A 14,397-nucleotide genomic window follows, 5' to 3' on the forward strand; every position below is an offset into this window, starting at 1 on the left:
AGCGCAAAACCTCGTATTTGTCTGCTGATGCCTCAAATTCTACAACTACGACCAGATCACCAAGAGGGCTGGTTAATATGCATGGCTTACGAAGTTCTCTAGTAGACACTGTCCAGTTTAACCTTCCCAGCAAAGATAGATGACACTGGTCGAGCTGGATCGATGATTAACGATCTCAGCGTGATGAGCAAATTACTGGGCCCCTCTGAGCCTCAGTTTGCTCACCTGTAGAAGGTCGGAGTGAGGATGGAAGAGAATACATTTCACGTGCTGACCTCAGGCCCCACACATGGCAGGTGCTTGAGTAAAGGGCAGTGATCACTGTTGCTATTATCACTGGTTGCAAAAGTGTTATTATAAAACTATTATTATCCCTTGTTTTCTGGTTATCAGACTGGGGCATGGAGATGGAGTCTCTTCCTTAGGAGCCTCAGTCCCTCCCTCCCAGCAATGCTCTTCTCAGCAGCCCAGGCCCTAGCCCTCTTCTGGAAGAGACAGGGCACAGGGAGGCACCTTTCAAGGATATGCTAGTTCCCTGGATAGGGATTCATTTTTGGAAGTTAGCAAAGGTAAGCAGAACCATTTCTTTTGACGAGGGTGGGGATTTTGCTGAGGAGGGCTGTATTTGCTACAAACAAGGGGGCGATCCCAGAGTAGCAACACTAGTTTCACTGTTAGACAAGTGCCAGCTGCAGCTGCTCAGGACTCCTGCCAGCCCCGGCTGGGGTTTGTGCTGAGAGCCACACCGTCCACGCAGCTGGGGAGGAGTTCCCAGGGCCGCAGGCTCCCGGGGGAACTGGAAGTGACGACCTGGGTTACAGTGAGCCCAAGAGATGAGGTTCAGGAGAAAAAGCGGGACAAAGGCCAGAGGTAGGAGAGAGTCAGCCCCAGGGGAGGAGTGTTTCTGAGCACAGCCAGGGAGGGTTGGTTATCTGATGGCTTCCTGCCGGGCTGGGAGCTTTCCTCAGTCCCCCAAGGGAGGGAGAGAGGAGGATGAAAGGGCTGCTGTCAGGGCGATAGGAAAACCCTCTTCTGTGCCACTAGGGCTGGGTTCAGGCCACGTGCAGGTGATCAGGTGGGACAAAGGATGAGTAGGCTTTGGGAAAGGGAATCAGGGTCTTGGGACAAATGCCTTGGCACCCATGTGCCTTCCTCACCCCTGCCGGCACCAGGACAGGGCATCCCACAGTGACGAGGAGCCTCGCTGGAGCCCCAAGTCTTCTCCTTGGGGAAGTGTGCAGGATTTGGCTCCTTGGGGCACGAGAGGACTGGGGTCCCCACCCCACAATGCTTTTTGTTAGTCTGCAATCACGCTCTGATTACATCTGCTCCCTGAATGAACCTCCACTCTGGGGCCTGTGCCCTGCCCTGGTCCAGCCTGGTCCTCCCTCTGCCCAGCTGGGAGACGTGGCCCTACTGGCTGCCTTTTGCTGGACTCGGGAAGCCATTTAGGGCACTGAGTGGTTGGCAGGGCTGGGGACTGGACCTCACATGTTTCAGACCGACCCTCCTTTGCAGCTTCTGGTAGCCCATCACTGAGTACGAGGCTGCTCATCATCTCTTGGCCTGCACAAAGTGGAGTCCCCAGGGCTCAGCTCTTGGAGCTCATCTCATTCCTGCCTAAACTCACTCCCCTGGTGATCTCACCAGTCTTGTGACTTTAAATACCATCTCCAAGCTGATGGCTCCCGAATGGCTCACTCCCTTACACTCCAGACTCAAACGCCCTCCTCCCTTCTTGTCCTCTCCACCACTGTTGTCCATCTCAAGCTCAACATGCCCCCAGTAAAGCTCCAATGAAGCAAGAAAGACTCCCCCTCCACACCTGCCCCTCCTGCACCTTTCTCCATCTCGGTTAGCAGCAACTCCAACCTTCTGCTTGCTCAGCCAAAAACTCTGGAATCACCCTTGACTCCCATCTTCTCTCTCCTCACATCTAATGCATCAGAAACTCCTGTTGGTTCCATCTTCAAAACACACCCAGAATCTGAACCTCCTCCTCACCTCCACTGCCACCACCTGGTGCCGGCCACCGTCAGCTGCTGCCTGGGCTGTTGTAGGCGCCTCCTCCCTGGTCCCTCTGCTTCTGCCCTGGCAGAGGAAGGTTGCCCCTTGGCTTTGAGGACTGAAAGAGGGGCAATGGAGGGGCCTTTACCAGAGGGCTGGGGCCTCTGACACTGGACAAATCATGGGATTCTCCACCCATGACAATGCCTGCTGTTGACTGCAGCCTTAGGCACATGAAGGCTTGTCACCCAGGACCCCCTCTGGGGCTCCTATACCACAGGTTGTGAGACACTGACACTGGAGAACAGAGGAAGTTGGCAGAGTGCCTGTGAGTCCCTTGGCGGATCCCCATCCTGGCAGATGGGCCCACGTGAGTGCCCAGGGCCCTTCCTCGAACCCCATCTGTGCCAGGGACAGCACACCACCCACACCATCCCACCAACTGCCCCCTGGGCTTGAGCTGTGAACTCCTCATATTGCTCTGGGGGCCCTGCTTCCAGGTGGGGCAGGCTGGGGTCCCCCAAATCCCACCTCTTGGGATCCTAACCTGAACATGAGATTTACCATCTGGGGCTAAGCAAACTCTCTCTGGGGAGCATCCTCAGCCCTGGCCTCTCCACTGGTGGGGGCACCCAGGAGCCGGGCTCACCCAGATAGCTCCCCTAGTTTAGCCCTGGCATTGTCCAGGCTGTTGGTTTGACGTGCTCATGAAAAGTGGGCAAGGAGCTCTTGCAGTGTCAGAATGTGCCTGGGAATCTGCAGCAGGGAGAGGCAGGGGGATAGGGACAGAGGCAAGGATGGGGAAGGTCAGAGGTACAGGGAGACAGAGGCAAGGAGAGAGACAGTGATGAAGTAAGTCAGAGAGAGAGAGAGAGAGAGAGAGAGAGAGACAAAGTGGACGGAGAATGGTTCTCTGAGCTCCCAGCACTCCCACGAGCAGGGCTGAGGAAGGATACCCACAGCACTTCTGATCTCAGACTCTAATGTGGAGGCTTTTCCAGGGTCTTGTCTGGGCCAAGAGCCCAGAGCTTGAGGCTCTAAGCTGGCAGGTGGAAGGGCCTGGAGGTGGGCTCAGGACCAGGAGCTCCCACTCACCTTCCCACACTGCCTGCTCTGTGGAGCTGGACAGGCCTGCGGTCCGCTGGGTCAGGGGTTGGCTCTAACCCCATTCTCCAGGCAGCCCAGAGCTGGGGCCTGTTAGGGCCTGGGCCCTCCCGGCCATGGCCCCCTGGTGCCCCCAGGTGTGGCTTCCTCCCAGCTGGGGCCCTCACTGCTATGTCCCCCAGTGGGCTCCCCAGGCATGTGCCCTCAAGGACAGGGCTAGGTGCCAGCTGGAACATGGGGTCAGTGAGGAAGGTCTCCAGCACCCTCTCCTTGCAGTCAGTTTGGCCTCATAGTGCTTCAGCAGCTTGTCAAAGTCACTGTTCTGCTTGCAGTGGGCCAGGATCTGCAGGCTGTACTGGTGGCTGGAGACCAACTCCTGATAGAAATTGACCATGGGCAGCAGGATGGCCAACAGGTCTGCTCGGTGGGATGCCCCACAAGCCCTCGGTCACCCAGCCCCACCCACGGAGGTCAGGGCCAGGCTCAGACCTCCCACCCAGAGACACCCTTGCCTTTGGGGATCACTCTGGCACCACTGCCCTATCCAGGGCCAGATAGTTAGCCCCAGGTTTTGGGAGCACATCAGAGTCACAGATCTTTGTAGACATGGGTCCAGGTCTAGTCTGACACCTGTGTATTGGAAGGTCGGAACGGGCTGTTGTGGGTGCTGTGGTGTGCCCCGTCGCCTGAAGGATCTGAAGGGCCACACAACTCCAGAGTTTGTGGGGGTCAGCTGAGGCCTCTGTGGTAAATGAATTGCAGCTCCACATCCCCCTCGGCCCTGGCTCCCCCAAGAGGCCTCCCTCCCAGAGTGTCCCACCAGTGACAGAAGTGACCCATCCGAGGTCATAACGTGAGTCAGTAGCTGGTCTGGAACCAGGTCTCCTGAGTCCCCCATTCCAGGGCTTCCCCCACATGACATGCCCTCCCGAGTCACGTCCCTTCAGCTGTCTGTCCCTTTATCCATGTGTCCCTGTCCTTCCTCACCTTCCCAGGTTCAGCAAGGTGGGTCTGCTGCTGGCCCGCTCTGCTCCAACCTCCTGGATACACAATACCCTGCCTTCCAGCCCCCAAAAGCCCAGCCAATCTCCCCAAACCTGCCCTTCAATACTTGATTGGCAGGGATGAACCCACTGAAACCTCTGCTTATAAACTCCATTACAAAAGAAAAACGTGCCTGCTTTTTGATAAACTCCAAGTGGGAGCTTACGCAGGGCATTCCACTACCCAAGGGATGGCACCTTCAACCATGCAACTACAGGAAGTGCAGACCTCGTCTTTCTAGGGCAGCTTCCCATTGTGACCTTGGGGAAAAGCGGGGCTCTCTGACTTAGGAAAGTGAACAACAAAAGGGTCACACTCAGTGTGGGAGAGGCGCGATGCAGGGGTCCTGCTGTGCAGCCCTCGGGGCCGTCAGGGCGGTGCAGCCAGCTCGGAGAGCAGTGACGCAGGGTGGATGGAGTGGGAGCCTTGACCGTGCTTCTACCTTTTGTTTCAGTCATTCTACTTTTGGAAACCTGTCCCAAGGAGACGCTCTCTCATATGAACATTTCAGATGCAGAGATGAGTGTTTCTAGTAACAAAAAGTTGCAACAACTTTAAGAGCCAATGATGGGAGATGGCTGCATGGATGATGGCATGCTCACAGGTACTGGAGCAGCATACAGCCAGAAAAAGCATACTTTCAGCATGAGAAAACACTTGTGCCAAAACGCTAAGTAATAAAAACACATCAAGATTGAAATTCAATATTCATATGTGTGACATTATGTAAATAAAATGGGGGGGAAAACCCAAGGTCTGTGCATAGAAAAAAGTTTGAAGAAAACACACCAAAGTGTTTTCAGTGGTTATCTTTGGGAAGCAGAACTATGGTTGATATAGCTTTTAACATTTTCTGCTTCTCTAGATTGTCAAATTTTCTCAAATGGGTTCATATATATTATTTTTAAAAGGGAAAAGTAGATAAGAAACTAAAAATATATCGCTTCCTCCTAGAAAAACAGCTTTTGCCAACTTGTCTTTCCTCTTCTGCTCCCTCTGAGGGATTCTGTGTGTTTTTAAGGGGCCGCTGTTACACCCCGGGAGGATGGAAGTGCCGCCAGCCTGGAGGAGTGGGCCCTGGAGAGGGACTTCTCAGGTGGATTTGGGTGCAGGTGGGGCTGGGGACCTCTGCCAGGGCTGCCTGCTCACCCAGGCCCCAGTGGGCCAGCTGGAGATGCAGGCCTTCAGGCCTTGGTAAAGATCTGGTGCAAACACACGATGGCCTCACTGACAGAGGAGCCACAGGGTAAACTCTGGCCACGGAGTTCCTGCCCCTCCAAGGCCCTGCCCCCAAGTCCAGCAGAGCTGAGGGGCCCAGGGAGAGGGCAGGGGCTGCCACCGCCCGTGGGACTCTAGCAGCCAACGCCTTTCTCAAGTGACACCTTATGTGAAAACCCCATCAGCAGGATGGACTGTGTAACTTGTGGGGCCCAGTGCAGAGCAAATATGCAGGACCCCTTCTTTAAAAAATGACAAAATTTCAAGATGGTGACAGCAGAGCACTAAACCAAACACAGACTTTTGTAAACATGGGTCACACGTCCCAGAAGCTGGCAGAGGACAGGAGCTGCTCTAGCTGCCAGCCTTCCTGGCACCCTCAGTGCCCACCTGCTGGGGTGACCCTAAGGGATCTTAGAGGAACTCAGGGCTCTAGAGAATTCAGAGGAAATGCCACTGATGATGTGAAAAGAGCTAGGGCTTGAGACCCACTCAGAGCAGGCTCAAATCCGCCTTATGCTGCTTCTCAGCTGTGTGACCTCCAGCAAGATGCCTAACATCTCTGAACCTCAGGTCTTTCCTGTAAAATATGAAGGTGAAATGAGGTCACCCCTGTAAGTAATGGGACAATTTGAGGGCCTGGTGCAGAGAAGGTGCTCAGTAAATGCTAGCTCTCCACCACCCCCTTTTGGGGGGAAAACTTAGAAAAGCAAAAACACCCAGATTCTCCCAAGCACCTGCCCTGTCACCACCTAAAGAGCCCTGGGGAACATGCCTTCTCACTGGCAGCTTAGCACCAGGCTGGGTAATGGGCCTCTGAGCACCCCTGGCAGCCACATTTTCCTTGGCTCCCCTCCCAGCACCCTCTTCCCCGCCCATGCTCCCCAGCCAGCCAGCTCCAGAACACAGCCCGAGTCTCCTCTCCCAGGATGAGCTGTAAGGATGCCAGAGAGACTTCTGCTACTTCCTGCAGCCCCCTCCCCTCCCAACTGTTCCTCCTCTGCCCCTGCTCATCACCCCCAGCTCCTAAAACCCTGGAGACCTGGGAACCTCCCCAATGTGTCTGGGGTTTGAGCTGAACAACAGAGGGGAAGCTAAAGGGACTCTGTCGTGCACCCCATTTGTGGACAGGAAAACAAGCTCAGAGAGAAAGAGTGAAACCCCCGGGAGTCAGGGCAGCCCCAGCCTAAAAACCTGTCCCCATCTCCCTGCAGTGGTCTCTGTCTGTCTCTGCCACATCAGATGCCCCTCCCTGGTCCTATTCTCCACGTGTGCTCTCTGCTCCCTCCCTCTGTGATGACCCAGTACTTTGGCTGTTGGAGGTCCTTGGTGTTGTCCTCCTCGGGGAGGTGTCACAGGGGGCTGTCCCCTCTCCCACCAGTTTATGCCCTGAGGGCAAACCCCCACCCTGGGGTCTCACTCTCTCAGTACATAAGAACACGGGATGGAAGGTGCAGAGTGGGTGCAGAAACATCCCTGAACTGGGTGGCACACGTCCAAAGATAGTAGCACAGGGAATCACAAACATGTCACAGATCCAGCTCTGCTCCCTTTTCAGGGCACGTGGCTTTGTCCCCTCAAGCCCACTTGCTGAACCACAGGATGAATGAGCTCTGACAATTGAAGGAATGGAGCACTTTGAAAACAAAATTGGACAGTTACCCACTCTCCACTTCCGGGTTGCTAAAACTACCCCAGCCTGTGCTTGAAGAGTGGCTGAAAATATCTAATGGAGAAATATTTATTGCCAATGCAGGCTTTTCTATTTTATCGATTCTCTGAGAAACTTAGCAAATGAAAAAATGGCTGTTCTTGGATCTGAACTCTAAAGAGCTGAGGGATTCACACACAGGCTCGTGTAGAGCTCAGAGACACGTGGATGCCCAATCAGCACCCTCACTGCCCTGATGTCATCACCCCCATGCCAGTCTGCTCTCTTTGCCAGTTCTGGGATTTGCACGTGTTATCCTTTTCTCTTTAGGATGGCGGTGTGTGTGTGTGTGTGTGTGTAAGAGTAGTCTGTATGTAAAACTGATGGCACTCTTCTCAGAGGCATCTACAGGACATCTACTTCCCAGAGACCAGAGCAAAAACCAGATGCAGTCAGGTCAGGCGCTCTGCTCCCTGCACAGGCAGCACCGGCAGTCTGGGAGTCTGATTTAAGGATTGGGCTGGGTGGGCAAAGCTCTGGAGAGCTGTGAGCCTGGGGACCCTGCAGAAGCCTTGGGCCATGGCCCACCCCTACTAGGAGCCAATGTCAGGATGGCGGCAGGAGCCCCAGCCCCACTGAGATCGCAGAGGCTGCCTTTCCCTTACCCTGCAGGTCCCTTCTGGGGATGCATTTGCTTTGGTCCGGGTTGGCTTGGCTGACATCAGGGCCTGCTCAGTTGACCCCTGTCAACAATGACCATGGAGAGTTGGGACTTTGGCTTACACCCCAACTTGCCAGCTAGAGTCCAGCTCTGGCTGCCCAACCTGGCTCAATGCCTGGCATCTCAGCTGAGCCCTGCCCACTTGCCACCCCACAGTCTGGCCTTCTTGGCCCATCAGAGGCAAACCTTCATTTGCCACATCCCTTAGCGGCACTGCTTGTTGGCTCCTGCCCCACCACAGTCCCCTCTCTGGAGACAGTGTCTTTAATCCAGAATGCATTTAGTCAGTGCAGTCATTGATGGAGGAATTAGTCCATGGTTTTCTCTCTTTTGTTAGCAGTCAAGGTTTTGCTAAAGATCTCTGTACTTCTTGCTTTTCAAACAGTTGCCACACAACTCAGTTCTCTCTCCTTCCTTCTCCATTCCCTCTGGCCTCTTCCAAGCCTAAGAGATGCCCATCTCTGTCTCCCTTTGTGCCAATGCTGTCAGCATGTCCTGATGGAGTCTCTGTGGTGGGCACCATGCTGGGCATGGGTGAGACACAGCCAGAGGTGGATAAGTCAGATCCCTTCACTGGAGGAGCTTCCAGCCTAAGAATGGGGTCAGATACCCACAGAGGTAACTTATACTCCAACAAGGTGAGGACAGAACAGAGGGGTGCCCCTACTGCAGTGGGAGGGTCTCACCCTGGAAGACAAAGTGCTACCCAGAGGTTTTGCAGGATAAAAAACGACCCCAATTGGGCCTGCCCCGTGATGTAGTGATTAAGTGTGAGTGCTCTGCTGCTGGCACCTCGGGTTCAGATCCCAGGCGTGCACTGATGCACCGCTTGTCAGACCGTGTTGTGGTGTTGTCCCATATAAAAGTGGAGGAAAATGGGCACAGATGTTAACCCAGGGCCAGTCTTCCTCAGCAAAAAGAGGAGGATTGGCATGGATGTTAGCTCAGGGCTGATCTTCCTCACACACACACAAAAAAGGTGCCCAACAGGTGTGCTATAGGATGGAAGGAATTGGAGCAGAGGGGATGGTGTGAACAAAGATGCAGAGTTCGACAGGGTGTTGAGTGCAGGGCAGCAGGGGAGTGGATGGCAGGAGGAACATGGGAAACAGGACTCAAGGTACAGAGTGGGCCCTACAGAGGGGCTGACTGGGGAGGGGTCAAGGCGGCCCTCTAAATGTCAAAGTTGGTTTGCAAACCTGATTCCACGGCTACAGTTTTACCTTAAACTCTGAAGTAAAGATCTCTGCAGTTTCTTGCAGAGTCAGCCTTCCAGGATTCTGAGTGCTCCCAAGCCAGAAAAATACCACAACCATCTCTAAACTCCTACCCTGCCCTTTAGGGCTGCCTGAGCCATTCCAACTTACTTCCAATCATAAATGGGAGAAAAATAGCTATTAAAACAATGAAATGGTGCCAAACTGAGGATTATATAGGAGGAGAGGATTCTTCTCAGAGGAGGATGCTACCTTTGTTTTAGATGGTCCTTGGAGCTTGTTGGTTACAAAAGATGAGGCCCAAGACGGCTGTTTAGATGGGAGAGAAGAGACTGAGCAGAGCTGGATAGTTTTGCTTAATAACTTTTGTGCAGACTTTTGTTTAGGTGTCATCTCCCGTTACCTCTAGGGAGACATGGCTGTGGGTGGAGGCTCCAGAAGTAGAGAGTATACAGGGAGTAGAGACAGGGCCAGTGTCCTCGAAGTGTGACCTGTGCACAGCCCACTTAGAAGGGCCTAATGCCTGGTTTAAGGCTCTGCTGTTGCTGCCTTGAAATTCTTAAGAGCCCTGCAATTTTATTTTGCACTGGGCCCAGCAAAGTATTTAGCTGGTCCTGAAAAAATGTGTAGACAATTGTATATTGGTAAAGGATTAACGACCAGTTCTCTGAAAGAAAAACTCTGACTGGTAGAACCGGCTGATTTCCATGGTGAAAACATTCCTACCTTGGCCCATTTTAAGTTACCGAAGTGTGAATAACAAGCTTGCAAGATTCTTGAAAATTTCACAACTGACTTGCAAGTTGGTGTGAGCCAGCTCCAGCATATCACTGGACAAGGGCGAGGGTCTTGGCAGATAAAGGGATTATGAACACCCCCACCACCAACAAAATGGCAGTTGGGAGCATGTGGAGAGAGGCCAGTGTGAGGAGAGGAGGTCAGCAAGAAATCCCTATAGCAGGAAAGGCTGAGTGACAGAAGGGCAAGGATGTCTTCTATTCATCTTTAAGCTGTTTTCTGCTGCAGTACTGTAAACCTCCTCGACTGTATCTAAGCATTTCAGAAAGCCCAGTCCATACTTGGCTGGTGTTGGGGGCTTGGGGAGTGAAGGAGGAGCCAGTTGGGTGTCATTAGGACTTTCCTGGATATTCTGGTTCTCCTCCTGGGACAGGGCAGGACTGTACTGCCCAGGACCCTGAAGTCCGGTGTGGTCATGTGACTCACTTTGTCCAATGAAACGTGAGCAGATCTGTCAGGCAACATTTGCCATGATCCATCCCCTGCCATGGGACTGGTGAATTTCCTGATGGTGGAGCCCGATCAGCCTGTGTCCCTGTCTCTGAGTGAGAATGTTGTGGAGCAGAACACACAATGGACACACAGTGTGAGAGAGAAAGCAATCTTTGATGTTTTAAGTCACTGAGATTGGAGGCTGTTTGTAATTGCAGCAGAAGCTAGCTCCACCTGACGGACACATGGAGTGACCACACGGGGTAAGGGGTAGTCAAGACTGAGTGAGGACAGGCACTGTGAGAAGTGATACAAGAAGTCAGGAGAGCAGAATTGGAAGTCAGATGTGGCCAGGAAAATGGAAGACCCTGAAAATCCTCAGGAATATGTGGGATGGGGTTTGAGGAATTTTTCTGGCTATCAGGTGGACCATGAGAGCTTGAGGCCATCCAGGTGACACAGTCGTTCCCAAACATTCACCTTTTATCTGGCCCGTCTCCCCAGCAAGGAAGGAATAAGTTGTGGGGCAGGCACAGGCCAAGCATCTACAGCCAGGAGACCAAAGATTAAGCCTGGATTCCAGCACTGGAAGTGACCTTGGTTAAGTCCCTTCCTCTTCTGTGGACCTTTGAATTCTCAGATCCCTCCCAGCTCTGATGTTCTAAGACCCTCTGTCTTTGTCACGTGCGTCACTGATCACTTACTTGGCTCCTCAGCTCCTTCTGCCTACCTGATGGCCTACTTCCTGGGAAATGGGCTTTGTTTCACATTCCTGGAGCCCCTCCAGAGCGTACAGGTGCCCTCTGCCCTGCAGGATGTGTGTGTGTGAGAGAGACTGAGTGAGAGAGAGAGAGAAAGAGAGAGAGAGCGAGAGACTACAACCAGAAAGCTTTACCAAGCTGATCTTTCAAAATCTTCTTTAAAAAAACCATTTGCCCTGTGGAGTAATGCACTCAGTTGGAAACGTTGTTCCAAATTCCCACCAAAAAGGCCTATGCTGCCACACTGACACACACACACACACACACACACACACACACAAATACTTTCACTACAAACCGACCAGTTTGGTGCTCTCCAGCACCAGAGAGGGCCCTGCCATTTGCACCCACCCCTTCTCTGGCCTATCAAACCCGAAACCTTTCAAGGCCATATGCAACATGAACCCACACCCTCTTGGCAATAAAATGACTCATTTCCTACCTGGGTTCACACCGCAAGATATTATAGTGCCAGTCACACTCTACCACAATCAGACCTTAAGGGTAGAAACTTCCATCTCTTTACTGCCTACCCGAGAGCCTGAAGTCCATTCATTCATCAAGCCCTTACAGATTAACTACTATGTGTGAGGCAGAAGGGACAGAGTGATAAAGGACACCCCTGCCTTCAAGGAGGTCCCACCAGGTCAGGTGGGGACAGACTTGAGGAGTCGGCTCTGATGTGGTATGCTGAGGGTGAGAAAGCTGTGGGAGCAGGGGGCATGGAGCACATTCTGGGATGAGAGTCCCCAGGAGGAGACATTTGAGTTTGGTAGGATTCCACCAGACAGGGAAGCGTGGGGGTGGCAGGGGTACTCCAAACAGAAGACCAGGAAGTGCAGAGCTCATGACCAGGGAGCACTGGCTGGAGCCCCATATGATGGGGGAAGTGGAGCCTGGGGAAGAGGATGAGGCAGTGTTCAGCTGATCTTAGGCAGTTAGTGAACAAGTGAGTGAATCACACCCTTGATCATGAAGCCACTAATCTGGTTCTGGTCCCTAGACCTATTCCCTGGCCCCTAGCAAGGACTCAGCTTGGTTTCAGGGATATGTGTAGGGCTAGGATAGATCTCAGAGTGAACCAGATGGTTTAGACACGGGACAAGCCCCCATCCCAGGAGCCACGTGAGAAGAGGCTACGAGTGGCAAGCCTGGTAAGTAGACACTCAGACCTGGGTTCTAGTCCTGGCTCTGCCACCTCCCAGATGTGTGAGCTTGGGCAGGTGACTTGAGTTCTCTGAGCCTGCTTCCTCGTTCGATCCTATGAGGGTGGTTATGGGGACTGACTAATGAAGCATGTCTGACAGTGCCTGGTGCAGGATAGAGGAGGTGTGTGGAATCTGAAACTTTTGTTCAACCTCAAGTTCCAAGCTGATGTGACCGTTAGTTCAGAGCTTGGCAACGGCACCATAAGGTGGAATTGGCAACTTCAGATCTTTGAACATTCCAGGCAGAGCTGGCTTCAAGGGCATGTGATGGGGTCCTATGCTCAGAAGACCCCATGCTTGGAGCTTAAAGTTCTGCAGTTGCCACCCTGAAGTTCTTAATCATTTCTCTTTGAATTTGTGTTTCACGAGGAACATCTGATGGAACAATGGAGCACACCCCAGGGGCGTGGAGCCTCAGCCCCCATGTGTTCCTGCCTCCTGCTGCCTCCCTGGGATGGTTTCTCAGCTGCTCGCTCCCCACACGTTGGCACCCCAGAACCGATGACCTCGTCTACCCTCTGTCTGGGAGCAAATGGGTTGAGTCAGCCAGGAAGACTCACATCCCACCATGAGTCACCCTCCACCCTCTGCAGGGACCTCGGTGTAGGTGCAGAAAGGGTGGGTGCAGTGCACAACCGATGGTGTCTCAGGGCAGGGCAAGGAGACAATACCTGGGCACTAGGTGGGTGACTCAGCAGGGGCATCTTGCCCACTCCTCATCTAGGTACCAAGTGTATCCTGGCACAGAGGTTAGAGGAGGTCGGATGTTGAAATGAAGGGGTCGCCTGTCTGCCATGGGTGGGTTGGTGGGCTGTGAGAAGGGGAGGTCGACTTTCCCAACTCCACCTAGGGCCTTGCATTTTTCCCTTGCATCAGGCCCTACAAATCATGTAGCCGACCCTGGTTAGAATCTATGTTTCCATTTTCCCGTCTTCAGCTCAGAGTCCACGGTCCTCATGTGACGTGGCCAAATGGCTCTGAGCATCTGGTGAGCACTGGTGAGATGAGGGGGGAGAGGCAATCAGATCATTTGGTGCTGGTGTAGACAGCTGGTGATGGGCATCTAAGGGACAGAGAGCCAGCGCCTCCCAAGCTTTAATGTAAATGGCAATCAACTAGGATGTTCTGAAAGTGCAGATTCTGATTCCGGAGGTCTGGGCAGGGCCTGAGATTCTGCATTTCTAACATGCTCTTGCTTCATGGACCACATTTTGAGTAGTTAAGTTCTAGAAGGCTTAACCTAGCAACAGCATGGCCTCCAGACCAATGCACAGTGAGCCCCAGTAGGAGCTCTTATGACAGGCAGAGGGAACGACTGCTTGGAACTGAGCCAGGAGCCCACACTATGATGACCTACCAGGGACTCTGTGTCCCCGGACTCTTCAGCTGATAATGTGGGAATGCTTAGTCAATGTGGTCATCAGTAGTGTAACTAAAAACTCGCTCATAAATAACCTCACTCAATCCTCACAACCTTGTCAGGCAAGTATAAAAAGGCTGCTTTATAGATGAAGGAATGGAGGCACAGGGGATGGGGGGACGTACTCCAGGTTGCAACTGTCAAGTGGCAGAGGTAGGATCTGAACTCAGATCTGACTAAGGCCCTTCCGACTCTGCCAGCATCACTAAATTTAAGTTTGGAGGCTGGCCTAGCTGTGTCTGTAAGCTGGTCCCCCTGCCCGTCATGTGCCCCCTGGTGCTCCCTGCAGGAGCCCGGAGTGTGAGGTGTTGGCCCTGTGCCTTGCGCCCCCTGGCCAGCCTCCTCTGCACCCCTAGCCAGCAGTCACCTCTGCCTTCAGCCGCTCGATATTGATCTCCCCATCCTCGATCTGCTGCCGTAGCTGCTTGGCCACTGTCTTCTCGTCTCCACGATCTGCAGCAGGTGCAGGTACTTCTGCATCAGTGCTTCATGCTCCCTGGCCAGGGTCTGGGAGCTGTGGACAGACAGACGTGGTAAGACACTGCCTTCTTGTCCCCCAGAGATCCAAGCAGAAGTGGGGCTCCCCCACTGACTGCAATTAGAAGATCCTGACTCCCAGACATGGTGCACAGGGCCTTGACCTGGCTGCTGTGCTGTTACCGACTGCTCTGGCCCCTTCTCCAACTCCTGTCTCACACTCTGACCTCTAGTTCCTCTAACTGATCCTGTTCTCTCCGCTCCTCCTCCAATCCACCCCGAGGCCTTTGTACAGGCTCACTCTCTTGTTAGAGGTAATGCATCCAGTGACTTTAAGTT

The 14,397-nt window shown here is 53.3% G+C and overlaps 1 long non-coding RNA gene across 1 annotated transcript; it reads left to right on the forward strand.

Moving 5' to 3' along the window:
* Positions 1–216: 216 nt before the first annotated feature.
* LOC147914314 (uncharacterized) lies at positions 217–5,690 on the forward strand. The gene is made up of 3 exons (XR_015555678.1): positions 217–569; positions 4,610–4,759; positions 5,110–5,690. It is a non-coding gene; the product is annotated as an uncharacterized LOC147914314 (long non-coding RNA).
* Positions 5,691–14,397: the final 8,707 nt, after the last annotated feature.

The sequence above is a fragment of the Ceratotherium simum genome, chromosome 21 (genome assembly GCF_057802395.1).
Source record: "Ceratotherium simum simum isolate JZ-2026a chromosome 21, ASM5780239v1, whole genome shotgun sequence".
Taxonomy (NCBI): domain Eukaryota; kingdom Metazoa; phylum Chordata; class Mammalia; order Perissodactyla; family Rhinocerotidae; genus Ceratotherium; species Ceratotherium simum.